The sequence below is a fragment of the Coturnix japonica genome, chromosome 5 (assembly GCF_054131305.1).
Source record: "Coturnix japonica strain WE chromosome 5, WE-NBRP24, whole genome shotgun sequence".
Lineage (NCBI taxonomy): Eukaryota > Metazoa > Chordata > Aves > Galliformes > Phasianidae > Coturnix > Coturnix japonica.
This window is the reverse complement of record NC_140667.1, coordinates 15,762,529-15,779,318: the sequence shown is the minus strand read 5'-3', so window position 1 is coordinate 15,779,318 and position 16,790 is coordinate 15,762,529. Positions and strand designations below refer to the sequence as shown.

The 16,790-nt window shown below is 36.3% G+C and overlaps 1 protein-coding gene across 8 annotated transcripts in view; it reads right to left on the bottom strand.

The window, feature by feature from the left end:
- The window catches only part of SBF2 (SET binding factor 2), a 215,801-nt gene that overhangs the window by 60,240 nt on the left and 138,771 nt on the right, over positions 1-16,790 (bottom strand). The window lies entirely within an intron of this gene.

The following is a 16,790-nucleotide window of genomic DNA, read 5'->3' as shown; positions in this document are numbered from 1 at the left end:
AACAAACTACTTGATTTTTTAAGATTTTAAAAACAGAACAAAAATATTCAGTAAGTTAAAAAAAATATACTACAACTTCTTTTTTTTTTTCTTTACTAGATTTATTTTTAATTAGCTCTTTTTGCGAACTCTGAGAAACACAGCAACACAGACACTTCTAGACAAATGTAGCACCACTGTGCCCCTGATGATGAATGGGAAAACAACATTTTCATTTGAACATCTCACGTCAATATTTTTAATACTCCTTCCTGCAGTGGGTACCCTTCAACACAAATCACTCTTCTATTAATTCTATGTAACATCTGATAAAATTACAAAATTGAAATATCACACGTGTTCCCCTGCCAGAGTTTTCATTTATGCCTTCATTTCATGCATTCCCTCTTGGTGTTTTTAAAAAGAAAAACCTGGCTACTGTGATAACAGAAATATAAAGTACATGTTACAGGAACAATCATAAGTGGTTGGCAACCCTGCACGTAGCAGGGGGGTTGAAGCTTGATGATCACTGTGGTCCTTTTCAACCCAGGCCATTCCATGATTCCATGATCATTAGGATGATGGTTCTAGTCCCCTCAGTGTTTCTTTTCAAAAGGCTGGTGAGTGATCATGGAATGAAGGTTTAAAACAGTAGATCAAAAAGCTCACAATTAGACTGTTCTTCTCATTACTTTAGCAGCCCATTTCATTCTTTCCAGTAATACATACTTCATCTTCTGTTGATAAAGCTAAACAAAGTACGACTGGTCTTACACAAATACAGTAGCAGTCAGAATATTACTCACATACCTGTTTTGAAAAGGCATACAATAGATTCATAGTTGAGGAGCTTTATTTCTGTACAGTCATTGAAGGCTTTAACTTGTCTAACTCAGTATGAATGGATATGTGCTAACCATGCATGGAAAACAAATGGTGTGCAACTGTTCAGACTTTATAACTCATTCCAACCCGATAGAGGAAAACAGTAAGTAAAGCAGACGGTGAGAAATTCGATGTATGTTTTAACAGTGCCTGTCAGTATTCCGACATGTATGTAAATACTCCAAATTTGTTCACAGACTCTTTTTAATTAGATGTCCAAACAGCAACGATGAAGGACATAGCTGCAGCTGCACTTCATTCTCAACTATTGCATTATTCTCTATTGCTAAAGATAGGCCCAAACCCCACATGGAACCTGTAGGTTAACATAAAGATATGTAAAAATCAGAATGAAAATGCCAAATTTTAAAATCAGACTTTACAACATTCAAAAATACTTCAAATTTTTTAAGGAAATACATTACCTTACTTCTGTAAGTGCTCTTTCCTAACCAGTTACCAAACAATCCATCCTGATTGTTTCAAGATATCAACTTAATCCTTCAGCTCAAATTATTTGTAAGAGTTTTGGCTTTTACCCAAAATACACATAAAAATATTTTTATTAAAACTGGGCAATGCATCTTCACCTAGAGAGCATCCAATATTCCAAGAGCTAACATATGTCTCCAAGTTATATATCACCATCACATAAACAACATCGTGTATTATTTTTCCATTCCTTCTTGCAAGTATGAAATTCTCCACATACTCCGTGTCAGCAGTACCCCCTGGACTTGTAATATGGAGGTATGATCTACATATATTTTCCTCTGTAGCATGTGACAAAACCTGCAATATGATCTCAGTTTGGAACCAAGTACAATACTGCTGTTTTGAGAATAGCAAAATTAACCAACTATTTATCTTCCTTCTAGTAGCATGACAGAACACAACAGCTAACAGAGCAGCTATAGCAAAATTGTAGCCTCTCAATTTACATGCAAACCAAAGTACTGGAAACGTCATATAAGTATTGTATTTAACAAATCTTGGCTCGTGGAAAAAAGAAACACAGCTGCTTTACATATAACAATGTCTACCAATCATGAAAAATATCTCTTACAGAAGTATGCACATCAAATATAAAAATAATTAGAGCTGTTTTCTTACACTACAACACAATAACATTGAAACACAAAGGGTAGTAGATGGAGAGGAAACCACAACTGTAATGATCTACAGCAACCTGATTACACTGAAAACCTAGGACCCAATTCTGCTTTACATTCAACAGTGCTATAAATGGAATAATCCACAAGCCTATCGCATGAATTGAACATGCAGTGAATGCCTTCAAGCTAATAAGCTACACATGGCAGCCCTTGAGCACGTGTGGGGCTTTCTGCCAGTACAGTCTGGTGTATGTACGCTTCATTAAAATACCAAAAGGAACCATCACTACTGCACTGCGATTCCTAAGAAGTACTGGAACTGGATGCTGCCCATCTTCATGAAGACCATTCATCACAATACAAAACTATGCTCACAAACAATCAAGAAAAAAGCCAGAAATGTTAGAACATTAGTTTAAACGTGCTAAGAGAAGACTTGCTAACTTAGCATGGATAAGGTCATAAACTATGCGCACAGTAAGAACATGAGCTAAAAATTACAGGTGAAATGTGTTTCAAATTCCCAGATGATCTCACTGGTACTTGAATTTAATTTTTGTTGTCATTAATGTACTATGAATGTCGATTTTTACTGAATCCTAAACTTTTTAATACTTTTCATCTAAATTAGTAAAGAATTCAGTAGTCTAATTCAGAAAAAAATTCTCCATTAGAGGAGTAGGGATTCACCATGTAGAACTCCAACTGAATTCAAAATTACAACTTGACTTTAATGAGCGGATTTTATATAAATCATTCATTTTCATTGCATGAACTGAATAACTTATGCATCTATATGTAAATGCAGTATTTATGCAATCAAACTGCAAAAAGTGGTGGATGTTATCAAAACCAAACATAAGACCCATCCAAACATACCAAACAATGAAATTAAAGACATTTGAGCACCTCAGAAATACCCGCAGGGCTGTTACAAATGTAATCTTCCAGCATCTCTTCCTTTCCTTAATAGAAAAAAGCAAGACTTCCATTCAGATGCAGGATATTGCCAAGTCTCATTCTGATTTGAAAGAAGCACCTAAAATACCACAGGATTTCAGAAGGAACACCTATTCCATGTTCATCAATGTTATGACCAACATTCCTTATATTCAGCCTCAGCAGAGTTAAAAATCCAAGTAAACAAACTACCAGTTTTACATTGTACTGATTACATCTAATGTAATTATTCATTGACTTGAATGAAAACAGACAAAAAAATAGTTGCGTTTGGAACGGGCATTAATTTTAGATGCATTTAAACTGCAAGATTTAACTCTACGGCCAAATTCATCCTCTGGAGCAATACTCAAAATAGAACTTGCTGAAATAAATACAAGTACAACATCAATTAATTACATTACTTAATACATTACAGCTTATAATTTTCTTCAAAAGAAACTCTGGAATCTGATTTTTTTTTTTTTTTCTGACATTTTGGATAGAATTTTCTTACTGAAAGAAGCAAATGGTCTTTTCAGTGAAAGTTAGCATGCAGTTGCTTTCTGGCATTGCTATGCACTTTGCCCAGTAAGATTAGCAGCACTGCTAACCACTGCTTCTTTATAATGGGATCAAAAGTTCTTATTTTCCTCATTACCAAAGATTAAATCCAACTTTACTGAAGTTTTTTTAAACTAGATACAATTCTTCTGGGACTTGAGAGACAGTATATGAAGACATACTTCGAAGACCCATATAGCTCATTACTTGTAGACTAATCCATTAACAGAACCATGAGACTATGCAGGAAACATGGAAGATGCTGTCATACAGTAATAGTTACTGAGTATTTAATTCTCATTACTTTCAGAGCTTCACATTTTCACAGATCACAGAACCCCAGACTGGCCTGGGTTGGAAGGGACATCAAGGACCATGAATCTTCAGCCCCCTACTACAGGCAGGGTCACCAACTTCTACATTAAATACTAGACCAGGCTGCCCAGGACCTTTCTTCATAAATGACCACAGCACATTTTACATTTGTTACTCATTACTTCAAGTTTTTAATTTAACTTTTGTTCTATTTATGTACTGTTGCAGTAATTCTTGATAGATAAAAACAAAAGCTTTAAGCTCTTACTACCTCTTGTTTCCAGTTTAACATTAACTACAGTCATGCTATGAGCTTTTGAAAAGCAACTTCTCAGATTGCTACTTGGTGACTGTCTGACAGCAAAGGAAGCCCATAGTGGAAAGACTTTACCTGTGATTTATGCCAGATATAAAACTTCACTTTCTATAGCCATTACAAGACAGTGAGATTGCTGTATATTAATACAAGTGCCAAAGGTGATGACAAAGGAATAGCACCCAACCCAGAAGAATCCTCACCAATTTGTTTAGACAGTGTGGCCATCCTGCCTGATCATGGGCCTTCATTAGAACCACTTCATTAAGAAATGAATCAGATGAAAGAAATCAGATGTCAGCAGTAAGATGCTAAATGTTGCAAACCTGCCTTTCAGGGCAGCAGGAGATCCCATTCCATATTGGAAGGATTTTATTTCATCGAGCACTTCGTATTTGGCTTTACCTGACCCTCAATTCTCATAGGTTTGTCTACCTTTATAACATATAAAAGACAGAATTTAATTGATGCAATTCAGATGGAATCACACAAGCATATCATTTTCACTGATTTTCTAAATGTTTCCTTTTGCTTTATTTTTTGTATTCAGAAGTTAACAATCAGAATATTTTCTCCATGCAACTGCATCACACTTCTGATCTCCCAGCAAGCCAACACAGGCAATGACACTTCAGTCAAAGAGTTTTTCTCTCCATGCCTCCACCCCTTTTTCTTTCTCAACAAATACATTTCTGTCTAGGATTCAGACTAGTAGTTTCCTCTTTCTTGCAACAAATTATGTTCAGGAAATCAGGAACCTCAGTTTTTATGTGCATAAATTACACATTCTTCACTGAATTTCTACTGTACCCCAAAAGAATAAAAAAGCACTACTAAAAAAGCACTACTTTTTTTCTTCTCCTTTTTTTTTTTAAGATACTGATAAACACAAGAATGCCATCCCTTGCGTCTAAGCACATCTGAGTTTCTTTAACAGAAATGCCATGCATGTTTCTGAATACTGTCATGAGGCCCATGGCAATAAAGTTCAACATACTCAGGCTGTAATCTTCTCCCAAGGAAATGGTTGGGATGCCAAGATGCCTTTTGACTTTTATTTCACAGCAGGGCTTCATTCACAGTGACTCTGTCCAAACCTTAAACTACACCAGCTGTGATAAAAGGTCCTGCATAGTAATTTGTAAAAAGTATTTGACAAATAACACTCAAGCGATACAATGCGTTATTATTCATGATTGAACAGTGATCAATATCATTAGCTATTCAGTTTGAAAGGGGTGATTAATTCACAATACACATACAGACTGCAGAGTATGCCTAATGTCCCAGTAGACTGCAAAACATACTACTGGTTACTTTATAAGGCACTTCACAGACGGCCTGGTTAACTGAGTTAGTTAACAAAAACATATATATATATATATAATACTATTAAAATAGGTGCAATATCCCTATGTAGTCCAATTATCACTTAGCAAATTGGTTCATAAGCACAAACTACACATACCTATGCATTCTAGCATCCATTTGGAGCACAGCAGCATCTCTAATAACTCATTCGCAAAGTCACAAACTTTCAAGTATGTACGTATGTTCACATTCCTTAATTCTAATCTTTGTTAAGTTTCACGGGATTTTCTAATTTTAAAACTTGCAATAAAAAAGTGTCAGACATCATTAGTGCACGTTATATATGAGCTTTTAATTATGAATTAACACCTTTTCAGTATTAGATTTCTATGGTTATAAACAGTGATTCAATGAGAAATCACCTTTTCATTTTGGGAAATACTGTTTGGATGGAAGAGGAATCTTATAGCCACTTTATGAAATGCAAAGAGACGACAGTCATCTAAAACAATGGATCTACCAGAAGACTCTATACTGGACTATCTCATCTTAGGGAGCAAGTCCTCATATAAGGCCTTTTCGGATACAGGAGAAACAAGAAACTGAGGACAGAAAGCACGTGCTGACAGGGGGAAACATCAGATCAACATCTTTGTTGATCTGATCGACGTCTTTGATAAAATAACAAGTCCTGCAACTGAGTGGTGCACAGTATGCAGCTGTGACTTTAGCAGGGCAGTTGATGCAGGCTCCCTTGGTATAGTAGCCATGCTGAGGAGAGATGTTTCACATGGGTGAGTGGATAAATGACCGGATTGTCACTGAAAAGACAGTGACCAATGGTTTAAAGATAAATAGGAAATCTAGTTATGAGTCACGTTTTCAGGGGTTGATATTGTAGCAAATAATGTCTAATGTTTCCATTAACAAAGTGGAAAATTGCATAAAACATATCTTAATTAAGTTTACCAATGACACCAAATTTGAGGAAGCAATAAATTGCTGAATGGGAAGACTGCTACCAACTGGCATCACATGCTGCTGGAGAATGGGACTATCAAGAACATACCAAGTTCAAAGACAAGTGCAAAGTCCTGAGCATGGGATGTGCTGACTCCATGAAAAAGTATAGGAATCATGTGCTGTGCTAAACCTGTCAAAGTAAGATCATGCTCTAAAATTCAGAAAAAGGTGCAAATTATCTTCCTTTATTGCTGCAGACTCTTCAGAGCATAGAAAGTTCCAAGAAATAGGCAAACTAGATAATACTGAAGCTGAATTGAACAGATGTTCAAAATGAGAGGAGATGCAAATATTATGAAGTACCTTGACATTGGGAAAGAAAAACATTATAAGAAAATCAACTGGCAGAAGAAGTTAATGGACTTACAATACTGAATTTCTTAAAGAAATATATGAGATAAAGAGTAGAAAGTTGGAAACAACAGGGAAGACTTAGGGAAGAAAGGAAGGGGAAGAATATCTATCTAGTACTAAGTCAAAATCAGTAAAAATTTTTGTATTATTTAAAAATACACTCATAGAAGGGGCAGAAGAACAAAACAATTAGAGAGTTTAAGGATTTTGTCCATGGGAAGGGAACTGCCAGCAGAGTGCACAACTGAAAATCACCCAGAATACCTAAGTAAATACATAAAGGGAAATAATTATGTACAACAGGAAAAAATCATCAGAGAAAGCTGATGGCAATTTTATATATATATATATGTGTGTGTGTGTGTATATGTACATGTACGTATACACACATATAACCATATCGTTAAGCACACAAACATATGCACATCCCAACTGCATCTGGAGGTTTTTGGCAGGTGCTTCAGGGAATACACGTACATGTCTGTCATGCTTTTCCCACAAACTGCGAGAAGTGGAGTTGCTTTTTGAGGTGTATTTGTATTTGACATCTTCTTGCTGGACAGCTTCAGCTTTTCTACACCAACCTTGATAGTACTGAGACACTTTGCTATGGTTTTGGCAGAGATATCAGTCTATATACAGCTGCACCAAAGGACAACAAGAATGACAATGACCAGCTGCTTCTGGAAGAAGTTTTTTTGGATCAGCTTCATTGGTGCAGCTCCATTTCTGATTCGCAAAACAAGTGTCAGCTGCTGGAAGCAGATTTTTTTTGTCGTAATTCTGCCTCTTACAAGGCTGTGAATCTTCAGAAAGTCCGTAAGGTCCTAAGCCCATGCTTAGGCACAAATGACTTTTCCTTAGTTGCACCAGTGAATTTGATGAAACCTAAACTGTTTGCTGCCAACACTGCAGCCAGACCTCTTGGCTCCTTAAAAGAATACAGTGTAAGTCTTTTGTTGCGTTTAAGAAAGTAGCTGCAGTTTTAACAACTTTAATAAAAATTACTGTAGAAGTTGTTTAATTCAAAACTCAAACTTCAGGCAAAAAAGAAACCAACAACAAATTCATGGTTATATAACCCTAGTCACTAAAAGTTGTTTAAATGGCTCACATACAAGAATAACTAAAGCAAATCTGGGAAACTAAAGGACATGTGTAGGGCATGGTAGTGAAGCATGTTGCTGAGCAATGTCCATCTTGATTAAGACATCAAATCTGCGTGAGCAAGGAAGAATGTTCTTGAAAAGCTTGGAAAGCTCAAGAGATTCAGACATTTTAAGAGCTGCTTGATTTAGTACAGTGCTGCTTCTTTTAAGATAACATTCGTCAGTGAAATACACGCATTCTAATAGAAGTATTTAAGCTACAGGAAATCCTAGGAGAATATAGATGTTTCATTTAATTTATTGTGAAGTGCTTTAAGTGTACAGGTTGTACTTTCCACTGCACGTGCAGCAGCTTCCTTCATATGGATACAGGCTTTATTTGAAATCTTACGCTTCTGTGGTTCAATATAACAAGTATGGTAAGTGGGATTAGTGTTTCTATGAAATTTTTATTAAAATTTAGTTCCTTTAATGTTAATAAAGTGTTTTTCTATGAATATAAATCAAAACAAGGGTGAGGCATTTCTTGTAGGAGAGAAATAAAAACAATGGAATAAACCGTACAACAATTTTGAACTGGCAATTGTGGACGTAATTTCCAGTATTAAAATTTCTTACACTAATAATACTTCTCTCTGGGATTTTCAAATGGCAGCATGAAATCCAAAGTTTAGAATGCTGTGAAGTCCCCCACTTTGGTTGCAGAAGTGAAAAAGCAAGCTCCCAAAATATACTGGTTTGCACACCTAGATGAAATGACATCTTGGATGTTCTCAAAACAAATTCCTGCTCTTTTTTTTTTTTTCCCCCTAGAAAGAGTTCTGTAGTGCAAACACAGAAAGAAGAAGTAATCCCTGAGCTTGCTGCATAGACCAAAGAAGCAGAAGCGTGGTAGGGAAACATCAGTGTAGCCCAGCCTTTCAGTAATACTGTTTGTCTGATACAAACTATATGAAATCTTGGCATGATCCTTTTCTTTCCCTGTTCTGCAGCCTTCCAAAATCATTTCTAGCAAAGGTATCCAGCTAACTAATCACAGAGAACGTCTTCGTAAGCTTTTGAGTTGCCAACTATTTATTTATTGTCTTATTCCTGACAGATCATCTCCTGGGCTATTTTATCTTCCTTCCTGAAGGGTTTATTCCAAATGCTTTTCTGTTTTATTCCTATCCTCTTGAAAGTACAGGGGGGGGAAATGTATACAGGGAAAGGGGAATTCTGCTATGAAAGCAAATAGAAGGCAATGAAATCTCGGGAACCATCATGAACCAATTAAAGGTCAACCAGGGGATCAGGCCCAGTCAGCATGGGTTTATGAATGGAAGATCCTGTCTGACAAACCCGATTTCATTCTATGACAAGGTGACCTGCTTGGTGGATAAGCGTAAGGCTGTCACTGTGGTCTACCTGGACTTCAGTAAGGCCTTTGACACTGTCCCCCATAACATTCTTGTGGAGAAGCTGGCTGCCCATGGTCTGGATGTGCATACGCTCCACTGAGTGAAGCACTGGCTGGATGGCCAAGCCCAAAGAGTTGTGCTCAATGGAGGTGAATCCAGTTGGTGGCGGGTCACCAGCAGTGTCCCCCAGGGCTCAGTGCTGGGGCTGCTTCTGTTTAGCACCTTCATTGATGATCTTGAGTGAGTGCACCCTCAGTAAATTTGCAGATGACACCAAACTGGGAGGGACTGTTGATCTGTCAGAGGGAGAAGTGCACTACAGAGGGACCTGGATAGACTAGATCGATGGGCCAAGGTCAATGGCCAAGTGTCGGTTCCTGCATTTTTGTCACAACAACTGCAGGCAATCCTACAGGCCTGGTGTGGCTGGACACAGGAGGTGTGGCTGGAAAGCTGCCTGATGGAAAGGGACAGCATAACATGGCAATTGCAGCAGTATCTCTGGATCCACCTCAATAAGGGCATGATAACTAAACAGAATACATTTTCACCATTGTCTTCAAAGTATACAACTCTTTTGACTGACTTTACACATGACAGCCAAGTGTCTGCCAAAATTTATCACCTCTGCAGCAAAAACACGGAGGTGCTGCTCACCTTACTCAAATGAAAATCTCTAGAAAATACCTTATTATTAAATGTCGGATGCAGATCATTTTGAGCAAGTTAAATACAGAAATACCCTATGTGCTGAATTTTTAGTTTGTCGGTATCCCTTCAACCAACACAATTCTTTTCAGCAGACAACAATAACATGGGCTACGCCACCTTATAGCAGAAAATAACTAATAACAAGATCAAATGAGCGGAAGCTTTTATCAATACCTAAAATAATATGATTATTTCATTTGGGTGCATAAACACTGTTAGAAATACATCTATATTTAAAGATATAGAATGCCTGATTTTGGAAGGGTCCAGTGCGGGGCCACAAAGATGATGAAGGGGCTGGGGCACCTCACATGTGAGGGAGGGCTGAGAGAGCTGGGGCTGTTCAGACTGGAGAAGAGGAAGCTCAGGGTGTGTGGAAGGAGGAAGCAGGGTTGGAACAGCTAAAGTATTAGGAAAAGCATATCACCTGTCATCTTTTGCTAGCATACCAATAATCATTAAGTAAAACTACAGAGTAATACCATAATACTGAAAATCACTAGATGATTATTGCAGAACCTTACAGTATTGCAAACATTTCTGTAAAGCAGATACGTCTCATACGTAAACAGCGACTCAAAACAAGTATTGAAGAAATGTTAAATTAACGTAAAGTGCAGAAAGTTACAGAACAGCAGGCTTCTAGCTTATGTTCTTCTGATGCAGTGATTTCCTAAACATAGTCAACAAAGATACAACTATTTTGTAATAACAATTAGAAATTTAGTTGGCAGTCATGAGAAAAAATAAGTTGGAGAAATCACTATGGAGTGATGATAAAATAAATACAAGAGTTTTAATATTAGTTTTTAAATGGCTGCCAAATGGTGAACATTAAACGAAGTAAGAATACATAACACCTGAGGTGTGAAGAAAAGTAAGTTGCTGCACATATAGAAAGTGAGTCCTGGCTCCTCAGATCATCAAAGCAAAGCTCAGAAATGTACACCCTCAAAATGCTTCCTTGCACTTGCCTGGGAAACTGAAAACACACCAATCCCCTGTACTTCAACCCCACTAAGTGGGAGAACTTACCTGGTACCTTGATTTCACACACAGAACATCAACATCCTCAGCTGCAGGTTAGTCCTGATGACATTTTCATGTCCCTTCTAACCTGAGCTATCCTAGAATTCTACAATAATTCTACAATAAATATGAGAAAGTAAACAACAAAGACAAAGGCAAAAAACAAACAACAGAGGTACTCTCATGCTGAAACAAATGGTAGAGAAAAAGAAGTAGGACATGAAGAAAGGTATACAGAACAAGCTTCTACAGGCATCTATCTCTTCCTGAACTCAAAACTGCCAACCAAACTTCATTTTTACTTAATTATTTCAGTTTTCATTTCTAAATAATTACATATTCATACAAAACTCTGACAGAGTCAAGTTTTCACAGTGGTATGGTACAGGCAGGTTTAGCAGCTCATATAAATTGCATAATCAAGTGTTGTATAGAGTCTTCCCAGTAAGTTTTGGAAAGGTTTCTCTCTGGAAAATTTTTACTGGAGAATTTTGAGCATATTTAGGTTATGACTTAAAACGACTTCATCGGAAACTAATTTGTTCATGATTACTTTCTTATTAGGCTGTTGCCTGAGTAGCCAATGACATTTCATTACTACCATGGAGAATACAGGCTCCACCAGAATTTCAGCTACCCCCAAGGACCTCTGAGGTCAATCTCTTATTGACAAGAAAGCTAAGAAACATACTTACTCATTCTATTTATTCTTTTTTTTTTTTTTTCAAATCTTGAAAATCAGGTAAGAATAGATGTAGGATTTTTAAGCAGTTTGTTGTAGTTTGGTTGGTTATTTTTTGTAAAATACAGAAGAGTCCCTTTACCAAGAAGTAACTGGGAGCATGTGATTCTCCCTCCCTACGATACTCACTCCCTCTTTATGCAAGCATCCTTACTTCTCCTGATGCTCCCTTAAATGTATATTATCCATAAGTGAAGCAAAAAGTTTTAAAACTGTTGTGAAAGAAACATACACCTAGAAAACATGTTTACTTAGGTACATTTACTGAATTTGATTTACTTTAATCTGACATAGCAAAAAGCACCCCCCCCAAAAAAAAAAAAAAAAAATCAGAACTGTCGCCTCAAAAAAAAATAAAAATAATCACACTATTTAGAAGTATTAATGGAGAATGATAAAAGCCTGAATGGATAACGACATCCGACATCAGAAAAGTTTGTTTCTGTACCCAGACGTTTTCTGCGTGCCTCACTATTTTTCCCAAGCTCTTGTGGAAAACCACACTGAAGAACAGGCAGTTCTCCCAGAGTTTCCAAAGTGACCTCAAAATATATGAATTTCAAATAGGCCACTGAAATTGAATTTTTGAATAATCAGAATACTCATTTATTTTAGTACACCTGTTCTTACCTGAAAGCAAAGGATACCCCCAGATGTAAAGCAAAGAATGAATACTACCAAGGGCACCATGATTAGACTTCAGGTAGGATCTTCCATGTTTCCATAAGGCAAGCTTTCACGAGCAGCCAATTATGTTTTCCTTGACTGATTTTAAGTGAATCAATTCTTATGCCTATTGTTTTTACATGTAAATTTTGCCTTCATTGTGGTACTAGAAGTTACACAAGATCAGTAAAATTCATATCTTTGCATTATACCAAATTATCCTCAAGCAATTCTTTGCGATGAGTGTGTATAAAATACAAACGGCAGCCTGAATCTCTTATTTAAAGTTCACTGAAATAGAGATAATCAAAGAAGTTGAATACATCTCAGCATCCCACTTTTGATGCTCTGTAATTATGGTTTTCATGTCTTTGAGCCATGCAACACTGCTCGTCCACTGTGCCTGAGAGGTTATGAAAAATAAAACACTGCAAGACTACTGTCAATTTTATTCACAGAAACTATGCTTTACGTGCTAATCAGCTCTGTAGGGGCTGAGGTGAAACGGATGGGAGATTATGAAGGTAATAGCCATCTATCATAATCAAGCTAGGACCTAAGTCTACGACTTTCTTAAACGTATAATTCAGAGGCTAAGTAACAAATTGTGTTAACAGGACTGTAGTTGTGGTCTGTGGCTTTTAAACAGAACCACATATGGTTACTATTTCAGCTATTCCCTAACGACAAAGGCAAGGTTCCAAAATAGTCAATTAAAATAAGTATTCTCCTTTAAATGGGGGGTTGGTTTTTTTTTGGTTTTTTTTTTTTTTTTTGTTTAAGTTCATAAATAAAATGGAATAAATTCCAATGAAATCAATAGCTTAGAATCCTTAGCTTGGCCCAAAAACAGTACATTAGAGGCTATTTTAGTCCACTGGTTTTGCCTACATTAACATATGTTCTCTTATGAATAAAAAAAAAATTTTTTGCTCCCATGTAAAAAAACCTTTTTCTACTGTTCCATACACCTGGAAGGAACAGAGAATATTATATAACAATTCTATGCAACTTATTTAGGCATACAAATTCTCTGAGTTGATATTTTCTCAATTAGCAGCAAAGCAAGGGCTTTTCACAGCATTTATATGACCAGAGGAATTTGCATTCATGTCAAAGTAAGTTATTTTTGTTGTCTAAAGACAAATAATCTCCATAGGAAATTAATTATATTTCTACTCTCACAAACACTGTCAAATTTTAGACTGTTAAATGTGTCACTGTAATTCCAATCCCCAGCTCCCAAGTGGAATTTTATAGTTAAGACCTGAAGAATTTGACTGGGGGAAGTGGAGCAAGGTTGTTTGTTTCTTTTAGATTATAACCTGAAGTCATTTTTTAATACTTTGATACTTTGTTGCCTCAGTACATACTAAAGCTGCTCCTTCCACCCCCTCATCTGCTTACAGCAAGGAATTACTAATCTTCACTGTAGCTTATTTATGTGGTACTTTCGTGTACACCTTAAAAAACAATTCACATAGGTCATAAATCTGGCTTAAAATTTTGTTGTTGTTGTTCCAGAACTTTGCACAGATTTCTTTTTATATGTAACAGTAGAGATACATCTATTATTGTAATGAAATTTATTCCTTAAGACTTTTTCCTTAAAAAAACAAACAAACAACAACAACAACAAAATTCATTCTAGAATGCCACATATGCTCATTGCTTTGTGTCATATTAATGCATTTGTGAAAGTTTACACAAAATATTGACAAAGCCCAGAACTCGGCTGTACTTTATGGTATTTATCTCAACATCACACTTCAGTTTTTGAACACAAGCAGCCAACATTTCAATTGTTTAAACCAAAGGTTATATAAACATCATAGCAACCAAATGATTAGAAGACTTCTAATATATTTTTGTGTTCTGTTTTAGAAATGACAGCATGTGAAAAATAAATAAAAGATGATTATTTTATAGCAGACTGGCAACTTTTTGATGAAAATTCCCAAAAAAGAATGTGACGTGGGGAAGAACAGAGAGACTGTGTTAGACAGAAAAACTCCTGCCCTTCACTACAGTAATAAAAGACTGAACTAAAGCCACGTGCACATATCCATATGGGATGCCATAGAAGTATGCTCAATGATTGGGTACCAAACATAAATACTGCATCACATTTTCTTTCTTACTGTATATAAGAAGTGACACAATATGGATGAAGTGCATGTACATGTGTTTAATGGTATTATACACAAATCTACGCTGAATTATGTCCTCGTTCTGAAAAACACAATATATATGTATATAACATTCTTAATACAAATACTTTATATTTAATAAAAAGATGGAAAGCATAAATGGAAAACTTGTGAAAACAGAAGTCACTGATTTCACATAAGTTGCTTTACTAGTGAAAAGCCTACCCTTTTAAACATCAAGAAACATCTTTCAAAAAAAAAAACAAAAAAACAACCACTTACCTTCCATCTCTTTCATGAGCAGGCTCCAGAGTCACTAGACAGCAGTATAACACAATTCCTAACCCAGACTTATTTTATTTACAACAGCGAGTAGCATACATGCACATGTCTGCTTTTCATCAAGACAACCAAAAACATTTAGAACACAGAGTTATTAGAAATGTGCGGCAGCCACAAGGATGCAATTAACAGTAATGAATACTTAAGAGCAGTCAGAACATACCACACCAAGCTCCACGAAGCTATGTGGTTTCAACACAACACTGAAGTGTGAAAGGTTGTCTCATTTTTATTAACCTATCTGCAAGCCATGTAGGATCCGACCGAAAGCATCACAACACAGCCACAGATCAGCCATCTGCCATTGGGATGCCCTGTATTCTGTATATTTCCCCCAAAATGCTTACATTGCTTTGGAAATGCCATGTAAAATTGCAGCTGATCCCAGCCAGTTCAGAACCCCACAGCAACAGGCAGCACCAGCACTCAAGTATCTCTGCTGATACTTTTATTAGCAAAAATACCCTCCCATTGTGTACTGTTTGTACTGAAACACTAAGATTGAAAAAAAGTCAGAGTTACTTCAGCTTACCAGAAGCAAGGACTAGAAACTGCAAGGTGGGAGCAGTTCTGTGGGTGTGCATTGCACAGGGCCTCTCCCTGAGGAGAAGCCCCAGCTTGATGCCCTGCTCCCAAAGATATTCCCGCCAAACCTGGGGGCAGCGGGATTTATATAACCCCATGACTACGAAAAAGATCCAGTTGTTAAGAACTGATTAATTAATAGAGTTAATCATGGCCCTGTTAAACTCCCAGGATTTTAATTTGTGAAATGTTTTCTTTGTTTTGAAATACTTTAAAATACTTTACAATAATGCTGCTGTTCAACCATCATCTCTGAAAGTGACTGCTTCCAGGAACACAAACCCAGTAACAAATGGCAGGCCATGGAATAAAAGGCTGAAAGAAAGACCTCCTATCACCCTCCAAAGAAAGATGTTTGGCAATGTAGTTTTCAACATAAAATATGAGAAATGCTAGTTCATTTAACCTTTATATTGCCAAGAATTTGAATCATATGACACACACATGGTTGATTTTCTCTCAGGAGTAATAAAATCTTTCTTGTTATTGGATGGTATTTGCAAAACTGAATTCTGAGAAAAATGGCTAAGTATGAAAAATTGACCTCAACATGGTTTTGGCCATTATTTCTTAATCTGCATTAACAATAAAACCTATTGCTCAAAGCATAGTTACATAGCAAAAGCACTCCTCTGCTAACATATAGCCTTTTTAGCTCCTTAAGAGTTAGTATTGGCGGCCTTTTTAAAAATATGAAAATAATTAAAAATATTTCATTAGAGAAAATGAAAATCTTAAAATAGAAATCTGCATGTAGCTGCAAATAATTCTGAGGTAACCATAACAGCAGATATCAAACACCACAGAAGCCATTTCTAAAGTAATATTTTCACATTTTTCACATTAAATTGCTATCTGTATGAATAAATTGCCAATCAGTAGATTAACACAGGTGGTTTTTAACAGTAATTTAGTTATATAACATATGGAAAAGAATCTAACAACTTCTGCTACCACAGATACTAACCGCTGTTGTAGTACAGGTTGCTTTAAGTGCTTGCTGGAATGTATGACTTCTCAGGGGAAGAATTCTTAGTCAGGGAATGAAAATAACGTTTTTAGCACGTGGCCAAAGACTACTCAACCCCAAGAGAGTGAGCTTAAATGAATCCTCACGTCATTTTTATTTTTATATTACTATGAATGATCAGAAATAATTCTTTCATTTCATTTCATTTCAGCAGCAGTAAACGGTCTGCACTTCACAAACGCAAACAGAAAACAGTAAACCACTTTTTTCACACATCAGTAC